At 38.9% G+C, this 16,453-nt stretch overlaps 1 non-coding gene and 1 pseudogene across 1 annotated transcript; both read left to right on the forward strand.

Annotated features, from left to right (window-relative positions):
- Positions 1-1,196: 1,196 nt before the first annotated feature.
- LOC127088622 (small nucleolar RNA R71) lies at positions 1,197-1,303 on the forward strand. The gene has a single exon (XR_007790451.1). It is a non-coding gene; the product is annotated as a small nucleolar RNA R71 (small nucleolar RNA).
- A 13,868-nt stretch (positions 1,304-15,171) lies between these two features.
- LOC127089387 (uncharacterized) lies at positions 15,172-15,271 on the forward strand (annotated as a pseudogene).
- Positions 15,272-16,453: the final 1,182 nt, after the last annotated feature.

The following is a 16,453-nucleotide window of genomic DNA, read 5'->3' on the forward strand; positions in this document are numbered from 1 at the left end:
CGAAAGTGAGTCGTCCTTGTTTTACGTCTATGATAGCACCGGCGGTTTCTAAGAAAGGTCTTCCCAATATAATGGGGGTAACTTTATCTTCTCTTATGTCCATAATTATAAAATCGGTTGGAATGTAGAATTGACCTATGCGCACGGGAACGTTTTCAAGAATTCCTACGGGATATCTAACGGAACGATCTGCCAATTGCACAGACATTTTAGTTGGTCTTAATTCTCCCATTTCAAGTCTCTTGCATATGGACAAGGGCATAACACTGATACCGACTCCTAAATCGCATAAAGCTTTGTCTATGACAAATTTTCCTATGTGACAGGGTATAGAGAAACTACCAGGATCTTTAAGTTTAGGAGGCATATTCTGGATTATAGCGCTACATTCAGCAGTGAGTGTAACGGTTTTGCTATCTTCAAGTTTCCTTTTATTAGAAAGAATTTCTTTTAAGAAGTTAGCATACGAGGGCATCTGTGTAATAGCTTCTGTGAAAGGAATGGTGACGTTTAATTGTTTCAGTAGGTCAACAAATTTTTTAAATTGGCCCGCGTCTTTGATTTTAATTAGCCTCTGAGGATAAGGGATAGGTGGTTTGTAAGGCGGTGGAGGTACATAAGGTTCTTTCTTTTCTACGGTTTCCTTATTACTCTCTTCCTTTTCCTTAGGTTTATTTTCTTCCTCAGTTGGCTTTTTAGAGTTTTGGTTTTCAATTCTTGGATCAGATGGTCCTTCTACCTCTGTTCCACTTCTTAATATAATTGCATGAGCGTGGCTTTTCGGGTTAGGTTGGGGTTGTCCAGGAAATGTACCAGTTGGGGCAGCAGTAGGCGCTTGTTGTTGAGCTACTTGTGAGATTTGTGTTTCCAGCATTTTGTTATGGGTAGCCAGGGCATCTACTTTACTTGCTAGTTGTTTAATTTATTCGTTAATGTGTACATTTTGGTTTAAGAAATCTTTATTGGTTTGCTGTTGAGAAGCTATGAAGTTCTCCATCATGATTTCCAAGTTGGATTTCCTAGGAACGTTATTGTTAGGTGTAGATGGGGTCGGCTTTTGATATCCAGGAGGTATAGCTGGGGCTTGACTGGGAGCTTGTCCTGGTGCGTATAAAGCGTTGTTACTCTTATATGAAAAATTAGGATGGTTCTTCCAATTTGAGTTATAGAAGGTATGGATTACTAACCAGTCCTCTAAACCATGGTGTGGACAAAGTCTCATCATGTCTTTGTATCTTTCCCATGCTTCGAAAAGAGACTCGTTATCTTTCTGTTTAAATCCATTTATCTGGGCTCTTAACATAGCTGTTTTGCTTGGAGGAAAATATCGGGCAAGAAAGACTTTCTTCAACTCATTCCATGTGGTGACTAAGTTGGAAGGAAGAGACTGAAGCCATCTTCTAGCTTTATCTCTTAACGAGAAAGGAAAAAGACGAAGTCGAATTTCCTCTGAAGTGACACCATTAGCTTTAACAGTATCAGCGTATTGAAAAAATACGGATAAATGAAGGTTTGGATCCTCGGTAGGATTTCCAGAGAATTGATTCTGTTGCACTGCCTGTAACAGCGAAGGTTTAAGTTCGAAGTTGTTTACTTCGATTGCGGGTGGAGCAATACTCGAATGCGGCTCGTCTTGCGATGGAGCGGCGTAATCTCGAAGAGCACGAGCTGGTTTTGCCATCTCGGGTATCGGCGAAGGAAGAAGATTTTTGAGATCAGGAATTTCGATTGGAGGAAGATTGTTTGCAGCATGATACTCCCAAATTCGTCGTAAGACTCAGAGATATCGTTCAACGTCGTTGATTCGTAAGTAATACGGTCCGCCTTGTGAGCGAGTGTGTGGCATACAAATCAACGAAAAACAAGAAAAAAAAATAAAAATTGCCTTAGTCTCTACAGCGTAACAGAAGAGTTACGATATCGACTAAATAAAAGTCCCCGGCAACGGCGCCAAAAACTTGATCGCGACTTTATGAGTCTATTGGGGTATTAACTGCAAGTGCACAGTCTAATCGCGTAGTAATAAAAGATATCAATCCCACAGGGACTTAATGAATCGATATACCGTTTTTCTAGGGTTACTTCGTAAAGCTAAGGCGGATGATACTTTGTTGATTAGGGGAAAAAGTAAAACTAAAATTGGATCTAGATTAAATATCGAATAACGCGGATATCGGTATGTAGTTCGTCGTAATTAGGGAATCAAATCTTCGTTGGTTTCTTAGTTTTAAAATAAGTCCTTTCATTAGACACTATTGATTAAAAATCTTTTCTCAAACTCTCGCTCTGTTGAATAGACTATGATTTTACCTTAACGTACGCTCTCACTATTTAGTTAAAACTAAAATCACTTTTTGAAAATAATAGAATCTATAGAAACTCTTTTTATTAAAATACTAACCGTTTAAACACCCTCGTCTCAAACTCTCGCTCTGTTGACTTAGATTATATGATTAAACTTAAATGCTTAACTCTCGTCCTCACATTTAACCTTTAAAAATACTTTTTGAAAATGATTAGAATTTAATTAACTCTAAAAATTGCTTTCGCCCTGATTTAAAATTAATGTCCAATTTACACTGTCCAGTTAAAAGCTCAAACTGTCGTTCTATTGATTTTAACTTCTTTATGTCTTTTACTCTCGTACAAAAACTTTGGTATTAACCCTGTAAATTGAGACCATAAAAAGAGTGACTATATCTTTAAATAAATTTAAACCAACTTAGTTTTGATTGCTTTATTCCGCTTACTTTACATACCGATACCTAAGTTTATTTAGCCGGACATGCTAAACAAGCCTAAACAATAATTATGCTTAAATACAGCCATATCAGACAAATAGTATAGATAAACAGCAGTACAGAGCATATATAAATTAAAATAATAAATTAATGAACCTGTAATATTAATAGAAATCTTGATTATTCCTAGCTTCGATGCTTGAACACTCCACCACATACCGGTTGGGTTTGTTCTTCACAATCTTCGATCAAACAGAAAAATAAAGGCGAAGGAATAAAATACTATGATCTAACGTAAGGTTAGATCCAGTAAAAGTTACACAATAGTTTCCGGTGTAGAAACTATTGTGAGAAAATTAATTGAATGCTTTGAAAATTGACTGGAAAAGAGAAGGAAATAAAAATTTGCTAGGAAAGTAGAGTGCTGGAAAATTAAAAAGCAGTAAAAATAATGCACGGTGCCGAAAACTGGAAAATTGAGAGAGAGCTGCAGGGTTCCACCATTGGTCCTATTTATACCAATCCATCAAGTGACCGTTTCTTCCAACGTCCTTCAGTAGGTTTTGGTCACACGTCAACTGGTCAAGCGAAGAAAAGGGTGAACGTGCTTCTGTTATGCATCAAAGCCAAAAATATAGGAATGGGGTGTGACGCTCGTCACACCTTGTGTGGCGCTCGTAACACTTAGCAGGAGGGCGTGACGCTCGTCACAACTTGTGTGGCGATCGTCACAGCATCATAGCGCCTCTCCTTGTAGTTGTGGGCTGCGCTTTAGTGGATTGCTTTTTATCCTCTTTTTGCATCTCCTTTTCTTTCTTTTTCACGTATGCTTCAAATAGTGTGACCTGAAATAAATAGAAGGAAAATACCAAGTAATATCGAATAATATGAAATAAATCGAATCAAATAATAATATAATTTAATTAAATCGAGTCCAAAAATGTGATATTATTTCATGTTATCAACACGCAGTCGTCTTCTTCCTTGAGCCAAACCCTAACCCTAATCATGCAAATAACGCAGGAAATACAACATGTTTCTCTCAACTTCAACAGAAAAATACTAACACTATAGTGCATCAAAAAACATGAAGCAAAGCCTAGATCTCAAGTACAAAATGCGATGATTAACGTGGTAACTTTTTTTTAGGTGAAATGGTAGCTTATTCATGGAGAAAAGTTAACAGCAAGGTGTCAATATGAACACGGACATGAGCAAAAAATCAACCACACAACTCAACACCATGAACAATGCCTCGTACCGAGGGCTTCAGAAGTAAGCATAAGTACATGATTAGCATTGTAAACGGTAATGAAATGATCGCTCGACTTTATGAGTCGAATTGGGGTACAAACTGCAAGTGCACAGTTCTATCGCGTAGTTTTAAAAGATATCGATCCCACAGGGACTTATGAATCGATATACCGTTATCTAAGGTTACTTCGTAAAGCTAAGGTGAATAATGTTTGATTGTTTGGGGGAAAGCTAAAAACTAAACTAAGATCTAGATTAAATATTAATAAAGCGGATATCGGTATGTAGTTCGTCGTAATTAGGGAATCAATCCTTTGTCGGTCTCTTGGTTTTAAAATAAATCTTTTCAGTTGACTTTATTGATTAAAAGTTTTATCTCAAACTCTCGCTCTGTTGAATAAACCATGATTTTATGTTAATGTAGCTGTCACTTATAATTAAGTCAAAAAACCATTTTTTGAAAGCAATACAGTCCATAGAAACTCTTTTCAAGAAAACACTGACCGTTTAAACACCCTTATCTCAAACTCTCGCTCTGTTGACTTAGGTTATATAATTAAATTCGAATGCTTAACTCTCGTCCTCACATCCAATCTTTAAAAATACTTTTTGGAAAAGATCGGAATTTAATTAACTCTAAAACTTGCTCTCGCCCTGATCTAGAATTAATGTCTAATTTACACTGTCCAGTTAAAACCTCAAACTCTCGCTCTATTGATTTTAACTTCTTTATGTCTTTTACTTTCGTAAAAACCTTTGTTATTAAACCTGTAAATTGAGACCGTAAAAAGAGTGATTTTAATTTTAAACTTAATTTAACCGACTTAGTCTTGATTCCTTATTCCGCTTACTTTACATACCGATATCTAAGCGAATTAGCCAGACATGCTAAACAAACTAAAATACTTATCATGCATAAACAGACTCATCCCAGGCAGATAATATAAATAAATAATAAAACAAAACATTAAATAGTAATTAAAGAACCTGAATGAGTTAAACAATAGTCTTGAACACTCCACCACAAGCCGGTAGGATTTGTTCTTGGATTCTTCAATTAAACAACAAATTAAAACGAAGGAAATAAAACTAGATTCTAACGTAAGGTTAGATCCGGTAAAAAGGTGCACAATAGTTTCCGGTGTAGAAACTATTGTGCGAAAAAGAATTAACTAAATGCTAAAAAGGAAAATAGAAATTGCAAGGGAAATAGTGTAGAACTCGTAAAAATAATAAAGAAACAATACTGCTTAAGTTGCTGGAAAAGAAAATGTGCAAAAGCGAAAACGGCAAAGGAAAAAATGTGGAAAAGCTTCGGAACCCTTTTTGGTTTTGCAAGTGGCTATTTATATATGCTTGAGTAACCGCTTCCGCTGCCAAAAAGGTCTTCAACGTGCATAAAAGCATGGCGTGGATATAGGGCTCAACACTCCCTCAACGCTCAACGTCTCTGAGGCGTTCCTTGCACCAAAAATGTAGGGGAATGGTGTGACGTTCGTCACACCATGTGTGACGTCCATCACAGGAGTGTGCAAGGCGTGACGCTCGTCACGCCCTCTGTGACGTCCGTCACATGCACGGCACCTGCGTTTTGTGCTTTGGGCTGGGCTTTGACATTTGGTTCATTTTCTCTCCTTTTTGCACCTCCTTTTCTTCCATTTTTACTTGTGCTTCAAAATAAGCCACCTGAGACAAATAGGAAGAAAATACCGCGTAAGATCTAATAAAATGAAGTGAACTGAAATAAATAATAATAAAATTTAATTGAATTAAGTCCTAAAATATGATATAATTTCGTGTTATCAAACTCCCCCATACTTAGATCTTTGCTTGTCCTCAAGCAAAATTCAGTATAGAACTCGTTAAAGGTTTTAGCCAGATAAAATTTCAAAACACACATCAATTCGTAATAGGTTGCAAGTGGATTTAGTTTAGAAGCAACTTGAGTTTAATCTTGGCATCAACAACCACCGTCACAACCTAGATAACCCTGCCTTATGCAAATCAGTTCAAGTACACTATGATAGCTATCCTGGTTCCTTTACTCTTATTTCACCCGTTTTCATTCTAGCGAAATCACATTAAGCCCTTTATCTTTTCGCGCACATAGTGGAGTAACCGGTTAGTGATTATGATCCCCTTTTAGCTAGAAGTTCTGGTACATAAGTCGGATAACTTCGTTATTCATCCCATTGCAAATTGCGGGGGATCGAACCGTAGTTCGCCCTACCAAGTTCAGTACCAGAAACCTGCTGAACCAACTTGTAATGGATCTTTCATATTATGTTTTTTGTATGATCTGCAACCTTTAGATTAAATGATCTGGTAAGGATCACCTAACTTAATTAGTGCATTTCTTGATATATATATATTTTTTTATGTTACTTTGGGAATCATTCACTTATATTCATCGGCTCTCCACGTAGTTTGCTATTAAGATGGTGCTGACTTCTCGTATAAACTACTCGGGGTTACTATAAAACTAAAAGTTCAAGGGATTGGTATAATAGGTACTTACCCTGATCTAACATGTTGAGGTTCGTTTAGAGTGTTCGGCGGTAGTAGTCTTTGTCTTGATTCGTCTCAAGATCGATAAGATGAGCAACCTTTATACTTATTGGGTGTTGAATTTTTGTTGTTGTGGCTCATGAAAATTTGAGGGAATAGATAATAGAAATTTGTTCACACTCGGGACTTAACTTAGAATAATAGTTTTTTTTTTTTTTTTTTTTTTTTTTTTTTTTTTTTAATAATAATAATTAAAATAGCGATGAAAGGAAAGGTACATACTTGAAGAAATGGAAATAGAAAGAACATGGTTTCCCCCCCATACTTAAATTAAACATTGTCCCCAATGTTTTAAGGAAATGAAATACAATATGGAAAGGAAAAAGAAGCTACAACTAAGGCTGCCTTCCGCCTCTGGTTCTTGGGCCAGGTGATCTCTGACGTAAGTCTAAGTTGTCGAACCTGCTGAACAACTCAGTAAACCGCTGGTCGGTTATGGCATTCCTAGCATCCTGTTGTTGTTGCATTTGACGCATCATTTGCATCATCTCGACATTCTGTGCCTGCATACCATCAATAGCATCCATGATGTCGTCGTTGGTTGCAGGCCTTCTTCGTCGACGACGTTGGGAGGATGGGCCAGTTGCATTACCGGAAGGATTGAGCGGGACTGAATGTTGTGTAGGAGGATGATCACCTTGCTCCATATCGTCAAACTCGTCTGTGGGCGGGTTTGTTTGTGAAGGCTCGGTGGCTTCGGGAGCGTTTAGATCATAGAGGTGGCGGTCGGGGTTTGTGACATCAGTTAGGGCGATATTTGGTAGAACAACGCTTGGGACTGCCTGGTTGTTCACCATAAGATAATATCCTCCGCCTACTCTGTTCTTAATCAGGCGGCTGGATCGACAGTAGCTGATATCCATAGATAGGGGAGGTAGAGATTCTAAAGTTTGGAGTTTATCCCCTAGGTTTAGGCCAAGTGCTATGGTGGTGATTAATCCACCAATTATAAAAGGTTGTCGGCCTCTAGCACATAAGGTGCGGATATGATGAAATAGAAAGGAGGCGGCGTTTACCTTAGTATCCGGTTCGAAGACGCATTGGAGGAAGAATAGCTCCTTTGAGTTGACCTTGCTGTTGTTTGGTCTTCCAAAAACTGTGTTTTGCAGGATGCGGATAAAGTACCGGATAGTTGGGTTATGTATATGGGAAAGAAGGAGCTCTTCCCAGTTGTAGGCATCTATACCGGAAATTTTCTTGAAAAGGTCGAAAACGTCAACTGTGTTCCAGTTTGAGTTTGGAGGGATTCTGGGGTGTACCTGACCTTCTATGGGAAATTGTAGCATGGTACTCAATTGGTTTTGGGTTAAGGAGTACTCGGTGTTAAACATACGGAACGTTGCGGTATCGGTTAAAAATTCGTCTTCACCGGCGGGAGTGGTGTAGTCGTATGAACTTAAGAATTCTAAGGTTAGGGATGGGTAGGTGGGTTGATTATGAGTGCAAAGGAAGGTTAAGTCGGCTAGGCGGAGCATCCATTCGATACCTTGGAGTAATCCTAATTGTTGTAAACAAGTTAAATCGGGATACCTGGTGGAAACGACGCCTCGCTGTTGGAAACGCTCGAATTGCTCCCTTTGATAATTTTCATCTTCGGATCGGAAGATGATATTTCCGAAATTCTGATTTCCTGCCATTGTGATGAATGAATTTTGAAGGAGTGATTTGGAAAGAAAAGAAATGTATTCGATAGGAGAGAATGGTTTGTGGTGAATGAAGGAAGGTTTGGTGGGTATTTATAGGAAAAGAATTTGGAAGTTGGAAAGGAGGTGGTTGAAAAGTGAATGAATGTGGGTAAATGTGAATAAATGGGGAAGGTAAAAAGTTGAAGGGGTGTAACGTTCGTCTCCAACGGCTCCTTAACGTTCACCTAGTCTGAAGGGCGTTACGCTCGTTACAGGGGTGTGACGGTCGTAACAGGCTCTTAGCGTGACGCCCGTGACAGAATGTGTGACGCTCGTCACACTGTCTGTTTGGCTAATGTTCAGCTAGCGTCCTTCAGGTAAGTTATTATATATTATTATTTTTTTTGGTTGTTTGCTACTGATTGATTTATTCTGCAATTTAATTTCTCCTACATGCTTATTCTACTTTGTATAATAATAAGTCATAGGTAGCAACAATAGAGAACATAATAGCTATTGCATAATAAAATTAAATAAATAGCTTCAATAAAATGATCATAATGTAATATTGGAAAGAAGAACAAAAGAAATGCGAAAAGGAAACAAATGCGAACATGAATTCAAATAACATTAATGAATAATCTAGCTTAAAACTAAATAACTATGAAAAATAAATAAATATTATCCATCTGCACGATCTCTGGCCGGAGGAGCAAAAGAGTTAACACGATGTAGCAACTCGTGAAACTGATCTGTCATACTGCTCATGTACCCTAGAACTTCGTGTCTCATGTCAGTAAATTCTTCTCTGAGGGCGTCTTGTTCTGACATCAAAGCTTCAATGGCGGTGTTATAATCAGTTCCGGGCATATGATGCCGGAGGTCGGATACTGCTGATTCTTCGGTCTGAACAGGCTGAGGAGGAGGGTCAATATCATAATAGCCAGATGGTGTCTGAGGGTCAGATTCAGCATAAGGGATCTGGTCATCATAAGTCTCATAGTCATCACAAATCTCATAGTCCTGGATGGATTCAGTGGATCTAGCAGGAGAGGGGTTTCGTTCAGGTTGTAGAGCCAGTTATTACGGTTATGAACACTAGTCCTAGGATCGGGCATGGTGAATAGGCAAAGAACTTGGTTATCAATAATAAGCTCAAACTCGTCAGACCCTAGGTTTGCTATAAACATAGTGTTGAAGAGGAAGGGTATACTCATAGTAGTAATGCCACAAAAAGGGCTTAGGTCAAGCATAGGCTGACGTAATCCAATAGCATTACCTATCATAGTTATCAAACCGCCTATTCGGATTGGTGCTCGCTCATCTTGGATAAGGTGGTCCAAATTAGCTAACATAAAAGTGGCACCGTTTACTGGACGGTTCTGGGAAGCACAAAATATGATGAAGAGTTCATCACGTGAAACTGAAGTACTGTTTGGCTTCTTCCCAAATAAAGTGTGGGTCAGGATCTTATGGAAATAGCGAAAGGTCGGGTTGTGTATGTTTCCAGAGAGAAACTCATGTTCCTCGGGCTCGTCATTTCCAGTCAACTTACCCCAAAAGTGTTCAAGTTCTCTATATTCAAAAAGTTCTTCCTGGCTTACTGTGAATGTGTCAAAGGAGGTAGGAAAACCCAAAAGGTTGGTAAAGTCTCTAATATTAAATTGGTACTCCATGTTGAACATTCTGAACTGGATAAAACCTCTGCTAATTCCTTTTCCATGGCTGGGTAGATAGATTAATGAGCTAAGGAATTCTAGTGTGAGTCTCCGGTAGGTGGTGAAATGTCTTAGGATAGGGGATGTCTCCCATCCTATCTGATTCAGCAAATACAGGACACTTTGTCTCAGTCCAAGGGCAGTCATAGCCCAATCATCAGCATATAAACTAGGTAGCATCTCTCTAGTGGCTAGTTCTTCAAACTTTTGTTTCTGAGCCATCCCTTTGAATTTGATACCCATACGATCAATATGTCCCATCTGGTTAGTGTTAGCTAGAGAAAAGAAAACATGAGTTTTAGTCAGGATTTGGCCAAATGCCGAAAGAAGAAAAAAAGGTTTTTAATAAATTAAAATGAATTAGGAATGAATACTAAACAGAAATTAAAAGAATAATTAAGGAAGAAGTAGGAAGATAATAATAATAATATAAGGAAATAATAAAATAATTATGGGTTGTCTCCCACTAAGCGCTTTGTTTAAATGTCGCAAGCTCGACAAAGAAACTGTTAAATATAATCTATTAATCCTGGAGGCATTTCGTCTAAGTGTAGGATTTGCGAATCTCCATTGGTTTCCGCATAGTGATAGTGTTTTAGACGTTGCCCGTTTACGGTGAACGGTTCTGTGGATTTGCCTTTAATTTCTATCGCTCCACTGGGAAAGATGTTAGTGATATGAAAAGGACCTGGCCATCTGGATCGTAGTTTTCCCGGGAATAACTTTAGTCTAGAGTTAAATAAAAGGATTGCGTCGCCTTGCTTGAAGATTTTCCTTGATATACGCTTGTCATGCCATTGTTTTGTTCTTTCTTTATAGATTCTGGCATTTTCATAGGCGTCTCTTCTGAGTTCCTCTAATTCGTTTATGTCAAGGATTCTCTTTTCACCGGCGGCTTTATAGTTTAGATTCAGATTTCTAATAGCCCAATAGGCTTTATGCTCTAACTCTACCGGGAGGTGGCAGGATTTTCCATATATGAGCTTAAATGGGGTCGTCCCTATGGGGGTTTTATAAGCAGTTCGGTATGCCCACAAAGTTTCTGGTAATTTCAATGACCAATCTTTCCTTGAAGTGGCGACTATTTTTTCTAGTATTTGCTTGATTTCTCTGTTAGATACTTCCACTTGTCCACTGGTCTGAGGGTGGTAAGGTGTCGCTATCCTATGTCTCACGCCATATTTAAACAATAATTTTTCGAGTACCTTGGATATAAAGTGCGATCCACCATCACTGACTACTATTCTTGGGATGCCAAATCTCGGAAATATTATATTCTTAAAGAGTCTAGTTACTACTCGGGTGTCATTTGTTGGAGAAGCTATAGCTTCGATCCATTTTGATACGTAGTCAACTGCCACGAGTATGTATTTGTTACCGAAAGAGGGTGGAAAAGGTCCCATGAAGTCTATTCCCCACACGTCGAAGATCTCTACTTCCAAAATACCTTTTTGTGGCATCTCGTCACGTCTAGATATGTTTCCTGTGCGTTGACATCTGTCACATTCCTTAATAGCCGCATGTACGTCTTTCCATATAGTTGGCCAATAAAAGCCGGCTTGTAGGATTTTAGAGCAGGTCTTGGATGTACTTGTGTGTCCACCATAAGGAGCGGAGTGGCAGTGTTGGATTATATTTTCTACCTCTTCTTCGGGTATACATCGACGGAAAATACCATCGGGGCCCCTTTTGAAAAGTAAGGGATCATCCCAGTAATAGTGTTTTATATCGTAGAAGAATCGTTTCTTCTGCTGGTAAGATAAAGTAGGTGGAACTATTCCGACAGCTAAATAATTGACGAGATCAGCGTACCATGGTGTGACAGATATAGCTAAGGTGGTTTCTACTTGTTTGTCGGAGTTGTTCTCTTCCAAATTAGCTATAAGTTTATCGTACGAGAAATCATCGTTAATTGAGGTTCTTTCCGGTTCAAGGTTCTCAAGTCTAGAGAGGTGGTCTGCTACTACGTTTTCAGTTCCTTTCTTGTCTTTGATTTCTAAATCGAACTCTTGTAGCAACAAGATCCATCTTAGGAGTCTAGGTTTAGCATCCTTTTTTGTTAAAAGGTACTTGATAGCAGCGTGATCAGTGTAAACTATTATTTTGGCTCCGACCAAGTAGGAATGAAATTTATCTAGCGCAAATACAACTGCTAGGAGTTCTTTCTCGGTAGTGGCGTAATTCATTTGTGCTTCATCTAGGGTTCTACTTGCGTAATATATAACGTGAAGCTTTTTATCCTTTCGTTGTCCTAAAACAGCACCTACAGCATAATCGCTGGCATCACACATTATTTCGAATGGTTCATTCCAGTCGGGTGTCTGCATTATGGGTGCGGAGATCAATGCTTGCTTAAGCGCTTGAAATGCTTTTAAACAGTTATCGTCGAATATGAAATCAGCATCTTTCATCAATAGTCCGGTTAAAGGTTTAGTTATCTTAGAGAAGTCTTTGATGAATCGTCGGTAAAAAACGGCGTGTCCTAAGAAGCTTCGTACTTCTCTCACGGTTCTTGGGGGTTGAAGGTTTTCGATTACCTCTATTTTGGCTTTGTCTACTTCAATTCCTCTGTTCGAGATGATGTGTCCTAAAACAATTCCTTCTTGTACCATAAAATGGCACTTCTCCCAGTTAAGTACTAAGTTTACTTTTACACATCGCTCAAGAACTCTTTCTAGGTTTTCAAGGCATTCTTCAAAACTTTGTCCGTATACGGAAAAGTCATCCATAAATACTTCCATGATGTTTTCGAGAAAGTTGGCGAAAATTGCCATCATGCATCTTTGAAAGGTTGCGGGAGCATTACACAGGCCAAACGGCATTCGTCTATAAGCGAAGGTACCAAAAGGGCACGTGAACGTTGTCTTTTCTTGGTCATCAGGGTGAATTGGTATTTGAAAGAAGCCTGAATAACCGTCTAGATAACAGAAATGTGAATGTTTTGCTAATCGTTCTAACATCTGGTCAATGAATGGTAAAGGTAAATGATCTTTTCGGGTTGCTTTGTTTAGTTTCCTATAGTCAATGCACATTCTCCATCCCGATTCGATTCGTTTAGTTATAGTTTCCCCTTTTTCGTTTTCAATAACGGTTATGCCTCCTTTCTTTGGTACTACGTGTACAGGACTAACCCATTTGCTATCATATATAGGATATATAATACCTGCTTCTAATAACTTGGTTATTTCCTTCTTTACTACCTCACTCAGGATCGGATTTAGTCTCCTCTGGTGTTCCCTAGAGGTTTTACAGTCTTCTTCTAGCATGATGCGGTGCATACAAATAGAAGGACTTATTCCTTTAAGATCGGTGATGTGGTAACCTAGTGCGGTTGGATACTTTCTTAAGATATGTAGGAGTTTTTCTGTTTCGAGTCTTCCTAGGTCTGCATTAACTATCACAGGTCGTTCAAGTTCTAAGTCTAGGAATTCATATCTCAGATTTTTGGGAAGTGTTTTCAGGTCAAGGGTTTGTTTGTTAAGACATTGCGTCGGGTCCGGTGTTATCGCTAAACATTGGTTAGATTTGTCTTTTAAAAGATAGTCTGATGATTTGTCTTCTCCTAGCTCTGCTTCTTTTATGCATTCGTCGATGATATCCATGAAGTAACATGTATCTTCTATTGCAGGTGCTTTCAAGAATTGGGAAAGAATGAACTCAATTTTCTCTTCACCTACTTCGAAGGTGAGTCGTCCTCGTTTTACGTCTATGATTGCACCGGCAGTTGCTAAAAACGGTCTTCCCAGTATAATGGGTGTAATATCATCTTCTCTAATGTCCATAATTGTAAAATCAGTTGGAATGTAGAATTGACCTATGCGTACGGGAACGTTTTCAAGAATTCCTACAGGATATTTGATGGAACGATCTGCTAGTTGCACATACATTTTGGTTGGTCTTAATTCTCCCATTTCCAGTTTCTTACATATGGATAAAGACATAACTCTAATTCCGGCTCCTAAATCGCATAAGGCTTTGTCGATGACAAATTTTCCTATGTGACAGGGTATAGAGAAACTACCCGGATCCTTGAGTTTAGGAGGCATGTTTTGGATTATAGCGCTACATTCGGCAGGGAGTGTAACGGTTTCGCTATCTTCAAGTTTCCTCTTATTAGAAAGAATTTCTTTTAAGAATTTAGCATAGGAGGGCATCTGCGTAATAGCTTCGGTGAACGGAATTGTAACGTTTAATTGTTTAAGGAGATCAACAAATTTTCTAAATTGGCCCGCATCTTTGGTTTTAACAAGCCTTTGAGGGTAAGGGATAGGTGGTTTGTAAGGTGGTGGAGGTACATAAGGTTCCTTCTTTTCTAGGGTTTCCTTATTACTCTCTTCCTTTTCCTTAGGTTCACTTTCCTCAGTTGATTTCTTAGGGTTTTGGTTTTCTATCCTTGGATCAGACGGTCCTTCCACTTCCGTTCCACTTCTTAATATAATTGCATGAGCGTGGCTTCTCGGATTAGGTTGGGGCTGTCCAGGGAATGTACCAGTTGGGGCAGCAGTAGGTGCTTGTTGTTGAGCTACTTGTGATATTTGTGTTTCCAGCATTTTGTTATGGGTAGCCAGGGCATCTACTTTGCTTGCTAGTTGTTTAAGTTGTTCGCCAGTGTGTACATTCTGGTTTAAGAAATCTTTATTGGTTTGTTGTTGGGAAGCTATAAAGTTTTCCATCATGATTTCCAAGTTGGATTTCCTAGGGGCGTTATTGTTAGGCATGGATGGGTTCGGTTTCTGATATCCCGGAGGTATAGCTGGGGCTTGATTTGGAGACTGTCCAGGTGCGTACAAAGCATTATTACTCTTATATGAAAAGTTTGGATGGTTCTTCCAATTTGAGTTATAGGTATTCGAGTAGGGGCTTCCTTGAGCATAGTTTACTTGCTCTGCTTGGATTCCTGTCAAGAGTTGACAATCCGTAGGAGTGTGACCTTGGATTCCACAGACCTCGCAATTCTGAGTTATAGCAACCACGGCGGTAGGAGGTGATACATTTAAACTTTCAATTTTCTGGACCAAAGCATCCACTTTTGCATTAACGTGATCAAGGTTACTTATCTCGTACATGCCAGTTTTCGTTTGAGGTTTTTCCACCATTGTTCGTTCGGTTCCCCACTGATAGTGGTTTTGGGCCATGCTTTCGATAAGCTGGTAAGCATCAGCATAAGGTTTGTTCATTAGTGCACCACCTGCAGCGGCGTCTATTGTTAACCTTGTGTTGTACAAGAGACCATTATAAAATGTGTGAATTACTAACCAGTCTTCCAAACCATGGTGTGGGCAAAGTCTCATCATGTCTTTGTATCTTTCCCATGCTTCGAAAAGAGACTCGTTGTCTTTCTGTTTAAATCTGTTTATCTGGGCTCTTAACATAGCTGTTTTGCTTGGCGGAAAGTATCGGGCAAGAAAAACTTTCTTCAACTCGTTCCATGTGGTGACAGAGTTTGAAGGGAGAGACTGAAGCCATCTTCTAGCGCTATCTCTTAATGAGAAAGGAAAAAGACAAAGTCGAATTGCCTCCGAAGTGACACCATTAGCTTTAACAGTATCAGCGTATTGGACAAATACGGATAAATGAAGGTTTGGATCCTCGGTAGGATTTCCAGAGAATTGGTTCTGTTGCACAGCCTGCAACAGCGAAGGTTTAAGTTCGAAGTTGTTTGCTTCGATTGCGGGCGGAGCAATACTTGAATGCGGCTCATCTTGCGATGGAGCGGCGTAATCTCTAAGAGCACGAGCTGGTTCTGCCATCTCGGTTATCGAAGGAAAAAGGTTTTTGAAATCAGGAAGTTCTACAGGAGGGAGATTGTTTGCAGCACGATATTCCCGAATTCGTCGTAGGACTCGGAGATATAGTTCGATATCGTTGATTCGTAAATAGAGCAGTTCGCCTTGTGAGCGAGTGCGTGGCATACAAATCAACGAAAGAAAGAATAGAAGAAAAAGAAACCTTAGTCTCTACAGCGTAACGGAAGAGTTACGATATCGATTAAATAAAAGTCCCCGGCAACGGCGCCAAAAACATGATCGCTCGACTTTATGAGTCGAATTGGGGTACAAACTGCAAGTGCACAGTTCTATCGCGTAGTTTTAAAAGATATCGATCCCACAGGGACTTATGAATCGATATACCGTTATCTAAGGTTACTTCGTAAAGCTAAGGTGAATAATGTTTGATTGTTTGGGGGAAAGCTAAAAACTAAACTAAGATCTAGATTAAATATTAATAAAGCGGATATCGGTATGTAGTTCGTCGTAATTAGGGAATCAATCCTTTGTCGGTCTCTTGGTTTTAAAATAAATCTTTTCAGTTGACTTTATTGATTAAAAGTTTTATCTCAAACTCTCGCTCTGTTGAATAAACCATGATTTTATGTTAATGTAGCTGTCACTTATAATTAAGTCAAAAAACCATTTTTTGAAAGCAATACAGTCCATAGAAACTCTTTTCAAGAAAACACTGACCGTTTAAACACCCTTATCTCAAACTCTCGCTCTGTTGACTTAGGTTATATAATTAAATTCGAATGCTTAACTCTCGTCCTCAC

Source organism: Lathyrus oleraceus, chromosome 5 (genome assembly GCF_024323335.1).
Source record: "Lathyrus oleraceus cultivar Zhongwan6 chromosome 5, CAAS_Psat_ZW6_1.0, whole genome shotgun sequence".
Lineage (NCBI taxonomy): Eukaryota > Viridiplantae > Streptophyta > Magnoliopsida > Fabales > Fabaceae > Lathyrus > Lathyrus oleraceus.